The sequence below is a fragment of the Sciurus carolinensis genome, chromosome X, assembly GCF_902686445.1.
Source record: "Sciurus carolinensis chromosome X, mSciCar1.2, whole genome shotgun sequence".
In the NCBI taxonomy this organism is placed as follows: Eukaryota; Metazoa; Chordata; class Mammalia; order Rodentia; family Sciuridae; genus Sciurus; species Sciurus carolinensis.
Window position 1 is genome coordinate 100,051,186 of NC_062232.1, and position 10,894 is coordinate 100,062,079.

Below are 10,894 nucleotides of genomic sequence, written 5' to 3' on the forward strand. Positions count from 1 at the left end.
TCCACACTCAATTGAAGGAGGCAGCCTCAAACTCAGACTTCCAGATGAACAATACTTTTTGCACTGTTTTGAAAAATCACAGTTAAGTATTATGAACACATTCTCAAAAGTTTTTTTTGTCTTCTTTTCCCCCATAGCTTTATTGAGGTAAAATTGAAATACAACAAAATTCACATATTTTGAGTATGCAATTTGAAAAATTTTGACATGTATGTAACCAATACAATCAAAATAAAAATATTTCCATTACTTTTTTAAAAAATATGAAATCATGCCAACTGTTTCCTGCATGATTTATTACATTAGATATCAGTCATTTTAATATGTATAGAACCCTACCCCCACATGTCAACTTGTTCTAAATTAAATGGCACACTTATAAATATCTCAGAAGTCAAGAAAGAAGGAACAAGAAAAGTAAATAAAAATTGCTTTGAACTAAGTGATAATAAAAGCTTAAACTATCAGGATCTCTGGGATGAAACAGTACTCAGATGAACATTTAAAAAGTACTTGTATCATAAAGAAGCTAGAATAAATTATTTTCAAATTATGTAGTAGAAAGGAAAAAAAGAGGAGCAGAAGTATATGAGAGAAGAAATAATACGGCTAAAATTTGATAAAAAATAAACAAATCTAATCAAGAAATAAGCAAGAACACAGAAGTTAATGTCAATGGAAAGGAAGCTATCGGAATAACACTACAGATGCTAAAAATATATTATGGCAATATTACAATTTTATGCCAACATATGTGGTAGCTTACGTAGTTTGGAGGATCTATCCAGTGGTCATAGAGGCATGTTAAAGTTACCCAGTATGTTGTGTTGTGGTCTCTTTGATTCTTGAAGTTGAGAAGATTTGTTTGATGTACGTAGATGCTCCATTATTTCAGGCATAAATATTTATGACTGTTATGTCTTGTTGAAGTATGATTTCTTTAAGCGGTATGAAATGTCCTTCTTTATCCCTTCTAACATTGGCTTGAAGTTCACTTTATCTGATATGAGGATAGAAACCCCTACTTGTTTATGCAATCCTTGTGAGTGATATGTTTTTTCCCATCCTTTCATCTTCAGTCTGTGGATGTCTTTGCCTATGAGGTAAGTCTTTTGGAGACGGCGTATTGTTGGGTCTTATTTTTTAATCCAATCTGCCAATCTGTGACTTTTGATTGATGAGTTTAGGCTTTAATGTTCAAGGTTATTATTGAGATATGATTTGTATTTGCGGTCATTTGGATTTATTCCTAGTTTTTAGTTTGAATTATTTTCTCCTTTGATTGACTATTCTTTTAGTGTAGTTTCTTCCTTTGCTGGTTTTCACTTTTTTTCCATTTCATCTTCAAGGAATATTTTGTTGAGAATGTTCCATTGTGCAGGCTTTCTCATTGCAAATATTTTTAACTTTTGTTTATCATGGAAGGTTTTTATTTCATCTTCAAATCTGAAGCTTAACTTGGCTGGATATAGGATTCTTGGTTGGCATTCATTTTCTTTCAGAGCTTAGTGTATATTATTCCAGGACCTCCTAGCTTTGAGGGTCTCAGTTGAGAAATCAGCTGAGATCCGAATTGGTTTCCCCCTATGCATAATCTAATATTTTTCTCTCATAGTCTTTAAAATTCAGTCCTTATTCTGTATGTTATATGCACAAGGCACATGTTATATAATGTGCCTTGGTGTGGGTCTGTTGTAATTTTGTATATTTGGGGTCCTGTAAACCTCTCGTATTTGATTTCCATTTCATTCTTTTGGCTTGGAAAATTTTCTGACATTATTTCATTGAAAAGATTGTGGATTCTTTTGATTTGTATCTCTGTGCCTTCATCTGTCCTGATAAATCTTTTTTTTGTGTGTGTGTTTTATTTATTTATTTATTTATTTATTTTTATTGTAAACAAATGGGATACATGTTGTTTCTCTGTTTGTACATGGCGTAAAGGCACACCATTTGTGTAATCATAAATTTACATAGGGTAATGTTGTTTGATTCATTCTGTTATTTTTTCCCTTCCCCCCACCCCCGATAAATCTTTATATATGTATATATACTTTTATTATTCACCCGTTAACTCCATAATGTGCCAATCACGAGCTAGTTTTCAGCAGTTACATTCCCTTGATCACGGCTGCATGAGGATGTGATTAAGTGGAAAACAGGGAGACCAGAGACACAGCCATAAGTGACTTCACGTAGCCCACATCATTACAATACAATTGTCAAGTTCGCTGGCGGTTTGGTAAAGCCGGTTCAGTTCTGTTCCCTTTGCCAGGAATTCTCACGTTTGTGCAAATTAGACCAACAAGTGGTAGAGTTCCATTTCCTGGTTTGAATTCTTAGTGGCTTTATCCAGAATCTCACTGGTGACTGGTCACTGTAACACCAGTCCGACCTTCTCAGCCCCCATGCTGGGGCACTTCCAATTGTATAGGTAATACTGCAGGTTGCCATCCCCTATGCCAAACTTGAGCTTCTCCAGGAACGTTTTGTTCTCCATGAAATCCAGTGCATTGAACACGTCAAACCCTTTCATTTTGGCTAGAACAAGGGCATCGCTCATGAGGTCTAGAAGAGGGGTCTGGGTGTGAACACTGTAGAAGGAATATGCAACTTTTAGACTCTTGTGGGTTGGATGGTTCATGATGGTGGAGGGAAGTGTATAAAAACTCAAGAAATCTGTCACCTCACCGTTTGCTTTCTCCACCATGAAAGTGTCTATGATATTCTCCTGGGGCTAGAACCACTGCTCCACCTCCTCCTGACTCACAACTGGCATGAGGTGAAACTGCTTCAAATACCTTGTGAGGAGCTGGTGCACTACTAGAATGTCCTTTTTTCCCATTGGTCGCAGCCCAGCTGTTTTGGGAGTCTCTGGCAGTCAGTAGAGCTTCATGGTGCGCTGCATGGTCATATTTCTGCTCAGGTGGGAGAACTTCACTTCAATCAGCTTCTGTGGGTTTAGGGACTGATGCCAGTACCTGCAGGTGCCAACAGACTTTGGCAACACTACCCCGGCAGTGTAAACAGCTTGGAAAATGCCTTCCTGGTGAACCCACTGGGTTATCTCTCAGATCAGGACTGGAGCCACCCTCTTGGAGCACAGCTTCTTGTGGACACACAGGAAGTTGATCTCCACCATCTTCTTCTCTGTGTCATAGTTGTGGATGTTTTCTGGGTTGGCGCTAATGAACCCAACCAGTTTCTGACTTGAGACCATTCAAACCCTGCAGTGCCACTGGGGAAGCCAGCCAGCCGGATGGAGAGCCCACAAAAGAAACTCTGGGGAATAATCAAATCAGAACATGTTGTCATCATCTTCCATGTAGTTCTCATTCAGGAGGGTGTAGAGTTCCTTCAGCACACCACGGTCTCCCAGGTCCAAGGCATCCCAGGCAAAGCCCTGGGGCAAGGTATAGGGCTCCTGGCAGGTGTTGTCTTTGTCAAGTTCCACAGGACCATGGGTGTTCACCACTTCACCTAATTTAGGGACAGGCTGTATATCCCCAAACTGGTAGCTTCGCTTGCTGGCCTCCTCCATGGTTTTGGCAGGTCCCTGACGCACTGAGAACAGCTCAATGGCTTCTGTATTTCCTGGATCCTCTCTGCTGGCAAAGAGTTCATCTTCACAGGCTGATCCTGGGTTGAATCTGTCTCATTGCCTTTTTCTTTCTTCTTCTTTTGTTTCTTTTTCTTCTTTTTGGCTCCAGTGTCATTGGCTGGACTCAAACCACTCCGGTTATAGCTGTTGTCCTCCTCATTCTCGCAATTGCTGCAGTGCTTATGGCCGTTTCGGTTCCCTTCCATCATCTGCGGCAGCTTCACTGTTGTCTCACTCCCCCTGATAAATCTTAAATGTGGTCTTTTCTTGTTATCCCATAGTTCATGGAAGTTCTGTTCATGGTTTCTTAACATCTTTTCTCCGTGGTCAATTCTATTTTCAGATTATGTATTTATCTTCATTGCCTGAGTTTCTGTTGTCCAAGAGGTCTAGTCTATTGGTGATGCTTTCTATTGAATTTTTAATTTGGTTTATTGTTTCCAGTACTCAGATGAACATTTATAACTTAAAGTACTTGTATCCTTTTGAGCATTTGTGTGTGTGTTTTTTTTCAGAATCTCTGCCTCTTTATTGAAGTAATCTTTCACTTCCTGTAATTTCTCTCTGATTTCATTTCTTATACTAACCTTTACTTTTCATATCAGTTTAACTAGGTATATTCTAAACTTCTCTGACATTTCTTCCACTGTGATGTTGATGGATTCTGTTACTGGAGTATCTTGGTTTGTTTGGGATGATTTGTTCCCTTGCTTTTTCTTGTTGTTTGTGTGTCTATTCATCTAATAGTGTGGATCTGAGGCAGTACAGTTTCTACCCTGTGGACTTATAGTGTCCCTGAAAGTTTCTAATACCTCACTGTTTAGGGAAGACAAATAACATCAACCAATATAAACAATATACAGCATTAAGCCAAATAGTTCCTATTAGGATGTCTACAGTGTTGTCACAATAAGCAGAAATGATATGATCAGTTATTGCCTACAATAAAAACAGCAAGTTTGAAAAAGCATTCATAATTTCAAATGGTGGACAGGGACAGCACAGAAGTGATGTAGGATATGATGATTATGAGGGAGGAGGAGAGAAGAAGTAAAAAATTAAAGGAAGAGTGAAAGAGAACAATAGAGGTTGGCTGTTAGCAATAGAAAAGAGAATTAAGGGAAACAGGTAGGAGAAATATATATATTATATATAAAGTAAATTTATATATACACTTATATAAATTTATTATATACAAAGCAAAAATTTTTAAAAATTAAAAATAAATATAAAAGAATACAAAACAAAACTAAAATATACTAATCGAACATCCTAGTTCACAAGAAACTAATCCATGAAAAATAACTGGCTTAAAAAATGCTAGAAATGAGAAAAAATATATATATATAAATGTTCGTGTATCATTAAGGTCCCAATTAAACAGATGAAAACAATTTTAAAAAATCTTGATGAAAAGTTAAAGAATTCTTTCCACTGGAGTTCAAAATATTCTCAGCTTCTCTTCTCAGCAGTTTTAGGCAGGGTTGTCTGGAGCATGATGCTCCACCCTCTGGATTGCTGGAGTGAGAGAGGTCATCCCATAGGCAGAATTCCTGGAGGCAGGGTTTAGGCTTAGGTGGGCTCCAGGCTGTTTGCTGAATGCCAATTGGTCTGGAGATTTAAAATCAGCACACCTCCAATGCCCAGACTTGCTTGTCCGTGCTGGAAGACTATAACCAAGGGATCTCCCCTGGGTTCCACTCATGTGGTGGGGGACCCAATTCTTAGTCCCCTGTGTCATCCTTGGACCCCACATTTCCTGGTCTCAGGTTCAGTCTCCAATCTCTTCCGCCCTGGCCCTTCCAAGTTCCTGGCTAGATGTGTGTCTCCCAGTCCCAGCTGGTCCTGCAAACAGCTGGATTGTAGGGGCAAGGGGAGAGCCAGATGGGTTTCCACAACCAGTTGTCCCCTGTGTAAACCTCTCTCCACATCGGATTTTCTTCTGGTCACTTAAGCACACTCTAGGTTGTACAGTGTGTTTACTGGGCCTGTATTTTGGGCTAAACTCAGGTTTCACAGGAATGGGACACCTCAGCTGCAGGCCCCCATGCAGTGGCTAAAAAATAGTTTCTTCTTTTGTCCTCTGCACGCCACCTGGAGAGATGGTGGCTTCTTTGCCCCCACACAGACATCGTGCAGTGTGTCTTTCAGGTTTGCTGGACAATGTCATTGATCTCTAAACAAATGCTCTGTACCCTGATACACCTCATACCTCCCTAAAATGCGGGTTCCTTTAATTCCCTTATCCCTCCACTTCACTCACAGAGAAACCTCTTTGGCTGGAACTTCTGGCCCCACCATGGCAGTGGCTGTGCTACTGGGGATTTCTTCCTTATTTTATTATATCCAGTACCCTGAGTCCCCGATCTATTGTGAAGGTCCAGTTTTAAATTCCAGTAAATTTCCCCCACTTTTTTTTGATCACCTGCCTTACAGAGAAGCTGCCTGTCTGCTTTGATTTCACTACACAGAACAGCCAGTAATGCGACCTCCTCTATTCCACCATCTTGAAAACCTCAAAAACTTAAAGAGCAGAATCTGACCCTCCACATCTACCACGAGCCATGCCTTACTCTCCTCACCCTCATCAGGCCCTGGATCAAATCAAATTCTGTTCCCAGAAGGCTAACGCCAGGGCAGTTTCCACACTATTGACTGAAAGGCTGCATGAAAATATTTACCTTGGTGCCCAGAAGGCATTGCCCCTGCCCTGATGCCCAAGGGAAGGTGGGTCCCATTGGCCTTGGATCCAGGGTGACCTTTGCTCAGGAAGGGTGAGAAGGGACCCCAGGGGACAGGAGGCCTGCACCCAACCCCTGTTCCAAGGAAAATGGGTGCTTCCTTGAGCTTGGATCCTACCTCACAACCAGGTATGGACATGGAATACACTTGAAAACTCTCTCCCAATCCTGCAGGAAGCATGTGGTGAAAGCAGTGACGTAGAGGGACTGCTGTCTGTCCCCAGGCTGCCTGAGCTCCACAATGAGGATATGGCTTTGAGAATAAGGAAAAGGAAGGGTTATTGCTTTGCTAGCAAAGGAAAAGTAGAGGGGACGCCAGTCCTAGAGGCTATAATTCTGACCACCAAAGAGAACAGCGATCCTTTAAAGAAAGTGTTCAAGGGTTTAGAGTCCAGGTGTTATCGAGAGAGAGAGAGAGAGAGAGAGAGAGAGAGGGGTCTCTTTTAAAGTAAGCCTCAGAACAGCTAGGACTATATTCAAAAGGTAAAGTGGACCACTGTTACAATCGCAGAGCTTTGAAGTCCTCCAGGAAGGACTTCAGTTGGCAACAGGAAGCCAGGTGCTCCAACTCACAGCAGGAAGGACAAAATGACTTCTGGGCTCCCATGGAAAGGTAGCTTCCTGGAATTCACTGGAGCATGGGTCACCATTCCTGCACTAGCCATAATGTCTTCCCTGGTCTGCTAGACTCCCAGGCTGCAGTATCTGGTTCATTAGTGGCTTCAACTGGGCTGAGGCTCAATGCCCTGGGTGCTGTGGTCAAGCTGTGTGCCTCTGCAGATGCTGGGCTTTGATCCACAGAGATCCTCCAGAGAGACAGGAGAGACAGGAGGAGTACTCATTATCTAAATCTGGTTGTCTTGTGGTGATTGTTCCTGGTGACAAGGATGCCTGCCTAAGGTTGGAAGCCAAGGTACTAATACTTAGTCATCAGCTATTGGATGTTTTCAAGTGTCACTGGTCCTTAGAACTGCCACTGGGCACATGTAAGGGCATGGCCATGAAATAGGCACCAAACATGAGAAAAGGTGGTGGGGGTGGGGCGGGGGGGTGCCCTCAGAATAGGGACTCTGTGTTGCAGAGGAGCTCACTGCACTCACCTGTGGGGATACACAAGCTGAGAAATGAGCTTTGTTCTTTTTTTTTTTTCCTGGCAGAATTGGCTGTGGAAGGGGAGATGGGAAGACCTCAAATGACCACTTAGCCAAAACTTGTCCGCTGTGCATTACCCACAGCCTTCCATATCCAGCAGCCAATAATCCAGCAAGGGTAAGTAATTAAGGGGAGATGACTTGTTAGCTGGCAGCTTGCTTTGAGTATTTGCAGTGATGCTCAAATCAGAGCGCTCCACACAGCCAGGAGCTCTGGGAGTAGAATCTTAGGACTGGGTTTGCCCAGCAGTTAGTTATAGGGTGCTCAGACGTCCTGTGAAAGAAAGTCAAAGCACCTCTTGAGAAAGTCCAGGTACTCTGGGTTTGTAGCAAGGAATCCAACAGCGTAAGGGGCAAGTGTAGACCCCTGCCCAGTGCTTAGTGCATGGAGAATGCTCACACCGCCCGCACTCTGGATGCAATAGTGCACATACATCCTGTGCTGTTTCACCGAGGCGCTTCTGCTTGCAGGTCCTCCACACTAGCTCATGTGTGCCCTGTGCTGGGCTCCTGCACAGGGACCTGGGTGAGAGTCCACTCTCCCCCTGCCTCCTTCCCCTTCCACCCTCCCTTCCTTGCTCTAGAAATAGCGACTTGATCTCTTGTTCAGACATAATCCAATTTTATTGCCAAATAGCAGAGCACCAGAACAGATGGAAGGTGTTGTGGCTCTTCCTTCCAATAGTGATTTGTGGGTGTGGTAGGAGGCGTACGTATCCTGAACACTGAAATGACTTCTAATAATGGGTTCTGTGCACAATATCATAGTTTGATAGGGATTTCTCCTGTTTTCCCTTTCACAACTACCTTTATCTTCAGCGCCATTTTAGGAAATAAAATGAACCATTTCAAGGAACCCTAAAGTATCATGGGGCTTAGGGACCTCCCCTACTGTTCCTCATGCCTAAGTGTCCACTGCCTCACGTTTCTCCAGTCTGGCTAAGAATTCTTACAAAACAAGGTGGCGACTGACCAATTCAGCTCAAAAAGAGGTCAAGGGCTGGAGTCCCACAGCCTCTCTCTGACTGTCAGCCAGGTGCCTCCTCCTGAGCCTGGCTCTTGCTGGACTCTGCCTCCTCCCACTATCTTGGCTGCTCAGTTCATGATCCATCTGTAGCTTTCAATCAGTTATGACATGAGAGACCTCCAGGGGTTCTAATCCTGGTGTGCGGTACACTAGCTGGGACATGTGTGACAGCTCAGTGTTCCCTCACATCTCAGACCTGCATGGTGCACTCTGGAGTTACCTAACCTTCAGTCAGTCTCAGGTGCCTTAGGTGTGTGTTGCTCTGTGGGCACCAGGAGTGCTAGGATTTACCAGAATGCTTAAGTTGAATCATAATGTGTATGTGAAATTTTAATCACTCTTTCAGTGTGTTAAAGACCCAATGGATGTCCATCCTAGGCAAAAATCACTGCAAATCAGTCTGACATAGAGGTAAGTGAGTAGGCCCTGTATCCAGACTGCTGCTATCTCTATCCTGGCTTTGCTCAATACTTGCTGCATGGCTAATCTGGTGAGTATCCTATTCTAATTTTGCTTGAGTTTAATTTTTTTTAAAAACTGGGCATTGAGCCCAGGGGTGCTCTAGCATTGACCTACATCTTCAGAACTTTTTATGTTTCATAAATTTTGTGACAGGGTCTTGCTAAGTTGCTGAGGGCAACCTCAAACTTGGGATCATCCTGCCTTAGCCTCCCAAGTAGCTGGAATTACAAGGGTGCACCACTGTGCCTGGTTCTGAATTTAATAATTTTTAAAATGTATTTAACATTCATTCCTCATTAGTGGTGGGTTGTGAGTGTTAATCAAGGTGATAATTACAAATCTTTACAAATGACCATATCATGCAGACTTGTATATCCTACTTTAGTCATTTAGAATGTTCTATAAACCCAGTCTCACATTTCTTTTGTTTGTTTGTTTTTTAGTTGTAGATGGACACAATACCTTTATTTATTTATTTGATGTGGTACCTCATACGTGCTAGGCAAGCACTCTACCACTGAGCCCCAGCGCCAGGCCCTAGTCATTTTCATTTTTATTTATTTATTTTTAACTCATAAGGGCTCAAGAGAGGAGAGATACTGTGATCCTCTGGCAATGTGTGATGAAGAAAAGACACATTCTTTTCTTTTTTAATTTTTTTGTATCAAGGATTGAATTCCAGTGTGCTTATCTACTCGGTCACAACCCCAGTCCTTTTTTATTGTTTATATAGAGACAGGGTCTCACTAAGTGGCTTAGCGCCTTGCTAAGTTGCTGAGGCTGGCTTTGAACTCACTATCCTCCTGCCTCAGCCTCGGAGCCACTGGGATTACAGGTGTGCATCATCACATCTGGTGAGACATTTCCTTGTGAAAATGCCGCATGGACCTGTCTGTGCTTCAGTCAGGAAGCCTCTGTTGGCTGCTGCATGTCTGAGCCCTGTGCAGCAAGTGTGCCAGGACAGCGTGTGTCCCCTCAACAGATGCACCTTCTGTCTTGACCTAACCCACGGTATCCCTAGAAAACAGAAAATAATGCTAGTTACCAAGTATGAAGTGCCTTCTCCTGGCCCAACCCAAGCAGCAGCAGTAGAAAAGTTGGAGCGGGGGCGTGGCAGGGGCCACTTCACACTCCCACTGTTGGGTCACTGGCTGCTGAGTGGAGAATGGTGCTAGGAGGAAAGCGGGGGAAGCAGAGGGACGGGAGGCTGGTGCAGTATCCCAGGCTTAAGGTGGTGGTGAGTTCTGAGGTGTGTTGCAGGAAATGGGAAAGGTGCGGGGAGGGGTTCTGAGGTGGAGTCGCAGGGTTTGCTGACAGGTTGGATACGTGGAGTTGAAGGAGATGACGGTTTATGATCTCCTGGGCCCTTAGAAACACCAGTGAGGTGGACACTGTAGATATCCCCGTTTTGTAGATGAGGAGGTCAAGGGTCAGACCCATTCATCCTGTGTCCAGGACATACGGGGATGCAGGCTCGAGACCTGTGCTCCTACCTGCCACCTCCCTCGGCTGGTGGTCCTTTCCTGCTCCTCACAACACGTACCTCTTCCTAGTGCCCTTTTCTCCTATCATTGTTCTTTCTTTTTCTCCTTTCTCTCTCTTCCTTGCCTAGGGATACAACCCAAGGATCTCACTTGTCCCATCTGGTGGCATTCAATTGATTGGCAAGAGGCTGAGTCCTGTTGTCCTGATACCCTGTGTGCTGCAATGTGCAAAGACCTGCCCATGCTCAGAACCACCGTGAAGACCAGAGCTACCTCTATTGTTTGTCTACAGACTTAAAATTTTGCTTCTTCCTGTATGCTGACAAAAACTTTTTGAAAATCAAGTAACCAATTTTTACAGACATAAATTTTGGAAAATGAGTTTGAGACCACTTGGGCAAATAAGTAAGGCGTGAATTGTCCACCTT

General features: G+C 43.2%; 1 pseudogene; it reads right to left on the minus strand.

The window, feature by feature from the left end:
• Positions 1-2,338: 2,338 nt before the first annotated feature.
• On the minus strand, positions 2,339-3,813 carry LOC124972484 (glycylpeptide N-tetradecanoyltransferase 1-like; annotated as a pseudogene).
• Positions 3,814-10,894: the final 7,081 nt, after the last annotated feature.